The following is a 6,401-nucleotide window of genomic DNA, read 5'->3' as shown; positions in this document are numbered from 1 at the left end:
AACTGAGGAATGTCTCTCATAACTTCAGGTATTTGAATGCTTGGATCCCAGTTTGGGAAGACTTGGGAAGTTTGGCCTTGTTGGAGGGAGTGTGTCACTGGAGGCTGACTTTTAAAGACATTTGCATTTCTTGTTTGTTTCCTTTGCTTCCTGTTTGCAGTTCAAGATGTGAGTCCCCAGCTTCTTGCTCCCTCTGACAATTCTTCCCTCCAACATCATGGACTCTACACCCAGAGAACCATAAGCCCAAATAAATTCTTCCTTTTATAAGTCCCTTCCGCCATAATCACAGCAATAGAAAAGTAACTAATGCAAATATCTCTAGCCCCTTTAAGTGAATATTCATTTCCCACCACTCTTTCTTACCTGCCCAGGACCAGCCTTGGCTTTGAGAGGGATTCTGAGGAAGGAGTGTCTGGGAGTGTCGAAACAAAGAGTTCTAAGTCAAATCATGGGTCCAAGCTTCAGGCCTATGTTCTGAGGGAGACAGCTAGCTATCCACACTTGTTTTCTCTCTGTTCTTCAGTCTTTCTCTCTGATCTGCTTTCTCTGGAGATCTCTAGACAGCTCTCCTCCTGTGTTCTTGAGACAGTTCTCCAAGCAGTTCTATCTTGCTAGTCTAAAAAAAGTCTCTGGATAGCTTATCTCTTGCAGATCTTAAGTCCAGTCTCTTATTTTACATATCAATCTAATCATTTACTCCTCGGTTCCTTTTGATTATCCTAAGAATCAGTATCTTGTGACCCAGCCCCCTTAATTCTTAAGAGACAGCAAGCACACATTTTTCTTTTAACCCTGCAAAAGAATGCAGAGATCTGCCTGCATCTCTTAAGCGCAGATGCTAATAAACTAGCTGGGTGGGCCCCATCCTTACATTTCCATTTCTACCACACCTGGGCCTGGACTGGCTTTGTCCCAGGCTGACCTTGAACTCAGGAATCTGCCTGCCTCTGTATATGCTTGCCTTTGTATCTTTCTGACAAGCTGGCTCATAATGTAGCTGCCTCTGTTCATTTAGATTCACGAAGTCTCTCATAATTCATATTGCATCCTTATTTTTTTTGAATAGTAGAGAAATTATATATTTTCAAACTCGTGTTTTTGGAGTTCTTTCCACAGCCTTAAGGGCTGTCCTGTTCCAGTGTCTACCATTTTGCTAAGACATTAGCTACACTTTTGACTCCTGATCTCATGTTGTCCATTATCATGGAGTCATTAATGTTAACAGGGAGGACATTCCTTAAAGGAGGAATGTAAAATATGTACATTATTATACAAACAAACCTTATGCCCATGGCAGCCATCAACACTCATGGAGGCCCACATCCACTGGCCCTGTCCCAGGGACAGAAACCACGTCATTCTGTCCCCACCAAGCCCATGCTGGACTTAGCATTCACCTACCATTTTTTTTGTGCTATTATTTGAAACTTTTTAGGATGCATGAACAGATCACTAGCTTCCACCAACCCAAAAGCTAAGACTGTCAGCAGATAGCAACTAAAACTTGGAGCAAAGGTTGCTGTAACCTACCAACCTGATATTTCCACCAATGGATTTGGAGGGAAAAATACCTTGACTCACAATTGTTTTTGTCTTATAATTGTGAAAACTTCATGAAACTATTTCTACATTGGTACATGGTATTTGGTAAGCTTAGTCCATGCACCTAGGGCCGTGGTCATTAATATTTGGCTCTAGAATAAACCATGTCTAATTCCTTTTGCACATGTGAAGCTTAAAAGACAACCTGTGAGAATCAGTGCTTTTCTTCCACTGATGGGTCCTTGCAATCTAAGGGTTGGCAGCAGACACTAAAGCTGCTTACTGAGGTTAGCAGGCTTGCCCAGTAAGCAATTTCAACGACCCCAGACTGTTGTTCTGTTTTGAAAGAGTCACATATAGCCCAAACAACCCTTAAAGCCTGATCTGCCTGCTTCTCCAAATCTGAGTGCCTGGATTACAAACATGTACCACAACACCTGGCATTTTATCACTTTATCACCAATCCCAGTGTGCTGGCTAGGTTTATATCAACCTAGACACAAGATAGAGTAATTTGAGAAGAAGGAACTTCAATTGAAAAAAAAAAAAAAAAAAAAAGCCCTTGTCAGATTGGCCTGTGAGCAAGCCTATAGGGCATTTTCTTGATTGATGATTGTTGGGTGAGGGATGAGCCACTAAGGGTATGGTGCCACTCCTTATGGGGATGCATAAGAAAACAAACCGAATAAGCTAGAAAGAGCAAGCCAGTAAGCAGCAATCCTCCATGTCTTCTGCTTCAGGTCCTGCTTCCAGGTTCCTGCTCTGCCTTCCCTCTGTGATACCCTATAACCTGGAAATGTTAAGATAAAAGTCCTTTCCCTCTTCAAGTCACTTTTGGTCAATAGAAACCCTAACTAAGACACCTAGGAAGAGTTTGATGTTTATTTGGGAGGGGGGGAGTGTAAAGAGCCTATTTCTGCTCAAACCCTTTTTTCAAAGGCTGGTTTTGCTATTATTGGTTTTGCTATTATTTTTTAAAAGATTTTTTTTATTTATACAAGTACATTCTAGCTGTCTTCAGACACACGAGAAGAGGGCATCAGATCCCATTACAGATGGTTGTGAGCCACTATGTGGTTGCTGGGAATTGAACTCAGGACCTTGAAGAACAGTTGAAGAACAGTTAGTGTTCTTAACCACCGAGCCATCTCTTCAGCCCCTATTATTGGCTTTTAAAAGGATTTTATTTATGTGTATGTGTATATATTCATGGATGCCAGAAGAGGGGAGAGATGCCCTAGAGCTGGGTTACACGTGTTTTGGGCCATACACACCCCTTCCTTGTTGGTGCTAGAAACTGAACCTTGGTCCTCTGTATCTCTGCACCACCTAGTTTTGTTGTTATTATTGCTTCTGGCTATCCCCCTGATTCAGCCACCAAAGTGCCAACATTTGTGGCATGTGTTACTATGCCTGGTCAGTCATAGCCTTTATGTGATGATGATATAAGTGATTCATATGCTTTTTACAAACAATTTTAAATTTCCATGCGCCTTTCTAGAATTAGAAGAAAAGTTTACTTTCCGAGTTTTGAGTTCCAATGGAAGTGGAATATGATACAGTGTTAAGGAACCTTTGTTCCTTTTGTCTGTTCTCATCAAGTGTAACCCATAAACCAAGTAGTTTCCACCTCTGTAGAATGTAATCCAATGATACGTCATGCACGACTGTTATGATTCATGCTTACTAATGAATATTAATTATTTCTACCCCTCCACTACCATCCGCCTGCCTTGCCTTCTACACATCTACCCACAAGTCTCTGAATTCTGGCTCCATGTTGTAGTGTCTCTAGCACAATATTCACTAACTGTAATATCTCCTTCTTCCCAGTCTGGAATGCCTTCTCTAACTCTTGCTGTAGATTTGCAGTTTGTATGTGCTTTTTCTTATACTCAAACCAGTAGCATTTATACATTGAAGTATAAGTGATCTTGAGAACAGCTTTTTAAAAAAAAACTAATTCTAAATTCTACATAGGCGCAAATTTGATTTTGATATTCTCATGTATTTGTATACATCTACTTAATGCATGTATTTCATGCATACCTCCTAGAATGTTGTTATATGCATTTTCAACAATATGTACATTTTAATACTTATTCTGCCTATAAAACCAACATATAGATTTACAACAATACTGCCCAGTATTTAATTACCCACTGTCAAGGGAAAAAAAACCACCCATATTTTCAACAAACTTAAACAACTATTTTTCATTTGTGATTCCTGGGTCTCTAAGCATTTTACCTATAAAACAAGGTATTCTTGGGCTGGTAAGGTGGCTCAGCAGGTTTTGTTAAAAAAAAAAAAAAAAAAAAAAAAAAAAAAAAAAAAAAAAAGGTACTTTTGAAACAGCCTGACAACCTGAATTTGATCCCTGGAACCCACAAATGGAAGGAGAAAAACAACTCTTGAAAGCTGTCCTCTGATCTCACGCATACATCATGGTGTACACATAAAGAGATGCCTTGTGAGTGATGGGGAAGTTAAGGTGGTTTGAATGAAAAGGCTCCACCTAGGGGCTGGAGAGATGGCTCAGTGGTTAAGAGCACTGACTGTTCTTCCAGAGGTCCTGAGTTCAATTCCCAACAGGTGGCTCTGACGACCTTTTCTGGTGTGTCTGAAGACAGCTTCAGTGTACTCATATACATGAAATCTTAAAGAAAAGGAAAAGGCTCCACCTAGACTACAGGTTTGAATATTTAGTCTCCAATTGGTGGAACTGTTTGGGAAGGACTAGGAGGAAGTGTGTTACTGGAGATGGAGTTTTCAAAAATCCCTGCTGATTCACGGTTAGCTCTCCCCTTGCCTTGGATCAAGATGTAATCTCTCAGCTACTGCTCCAGTGTCATGGCTGCCTGCCTGCTGCTATGCTCCCTATCATGATGACCAGCCTTACCCTCTGAAACCGTAAGCTCCAATAACCTGTTTCTTCTATAAGTTGACTTGGCCATGGAGTTTTACCACAGCAAGAGAAAAGTAACTAAGATGGGCAGGGACAATCATTCCCCTGACCCCAAAGTGTCCTGGTGGGGAACTTAGGGATATGAAAGAGCTATTATAAGGAAGAAAAAAAAAAAAATGGAGCAAAGAACACTGGGCAGGAAGGCTACATGCTGACATCATCTTGGCATGTGTTTTTTTTCTCCCCTCTAGGTTAATGGCAATAGAGCTTGGATACTTGAAAGGATTTGGACTGGTTCCTATGCTTCTTAAGAACGTTTTGAGAGATGGCTTCAGTCTGTAGTCAAGGCCGGCTTGGAACTCCTAGCAATCTTCCTGACTCAGCGTCCCGAGTGCTGGAAGGGAATTATAGGCATGAGCCATCATACCTGGCTCTTGTAGTTCTTTAAGTAGCTAGCCGCTGCCTCCTTCTTTTCTTCTTCATCTTTTCCACCCCCCTCCTCCTCTGGGTCTTTATGTCCTGCTGGACTGCTGGGATCATATGCATTTGCTACTATGCCTGGCTGAGATAATTAGCTGGGAGGATAGTTGTTTGTTTGTTGGAGACAGGGTTTCTCTGTGTATATCCCTGGCTATCCTGGAACTCGCTGTGTAGACCAGGCTGGCCTTAAACTCAAAGATTCACCTGCCTCTGGCTCCCAAAAGCTGGGATTAAAGGCGTGCTTCACTGCTGCCTGGTATCCAAGGACACCTTTTGCTCCCTGGCCAAGGGGAGGTTACACTACATACAGGCTCAAAAAACAACCAAAAATGTTTACTTTCCTTAGGGTATTAAAACAGAAGACTTTTTTTGTTTTGTTTTTTGTTTTTTTGTTTTTTCGAGACAGGGTTTCTCTGTGTAGCCCTGGCTGTCCTGGAACTCACTCTGTAGACCAGGCTGGCCTTGAACTCAGAAATCCCCCTGTCTCTGCCTCCCAAGTGCTGGGATTAAAGGCATGTGCCACCACTGCTCAGCCAGAAGACTTTTTTTCTTTCTTTTTAAAATCATACTGGCCCAATTTGCACTGGCCTTTTCTTTTTTAAAAAAGATTTAAAAGCTGAGATCAATTCCCAGCAACCACATGATGGCTTGCAACCATCTATAATGAGATCTGATGCCCTCTTCTGGTCTGAAGACAGCAACAGTGTACTCATACATAAAATAAATCTTAAAACAATTTTTTAAAATTATTTTTAAACATATGTTCCTGTGTGTGGGTATGTACACTTGAGGGCAGGTGCTCACTTAGGCTAGAGGCTAGATCCCCTTGAAACTGGAGTTATAGGTAATTGTGAGCTGTGGGACATTGGTAAAAAAAATTCAACTCAAGTCCTCTGCAAGAGCAGTGTGTGCTCTTGGCCACTAAGCCATCTCTCCAGGCCTTTTTGGTCCCTTTTGGGTTGCTGTGAGTCTCCTGGTTTGTTGTTGTTTTTTTTTAAAGCACTAATACATTTGAAGTTCTGAAGTTCGGTCCGTGTTTGAGAAGGTCTGGTAGCATGTATTTACAAACTTTAGAAGCTGAGGCAAGAGGATTATGAGTTGAAGACCAGCCTGAGCTATACAATAACAATCTGTCTCAAGAATAAAAGAATTTAATAATAATGATAATGATAAAATACATAACTTAAAAAAATGTCTTGTTTGCTTATTGATATTCTGGTTTGGCCTTTTGGGGTCTATCACAAACCTCAGTACAAAACAAAACACGGCCGATTTATGTTATATTACTATAAATTCCTATTACAAAGGGGCCTGTGCAATCTTTTGTGGACTAACAGGATGCATCCATTCATACGATCAATAAATCAGTAGTTTGGTGTTCTGGAATGACCTAGCCTAGGAATGGCATAGCTTAGGCTCTGTGTGTAGCTGAAGCAAAAAAAGCAAACTACCTCCGACCTTCGGCTTG

The sequence above is a fragment of the Arvicanthis niloticus genome, chromosome 12, assembly GCF_011762505.2.
Source record: "Arvicanthis niloticus isolate mArvNil1 chromosome 12, mArvNil1.pat.X, whole genome shotgun sequence".
Taxonomy (NCBI): Eukaryota; Metazoa; Chordata; class Mammalia; order Rodentia; family Muridae; genus Arvicanthis; species Arvicanthis niloticus.
The sequence above is the reverse complement of the archived record's forward strand: the minus strand, read 5'-3'. Positions refer to the sequence as shown.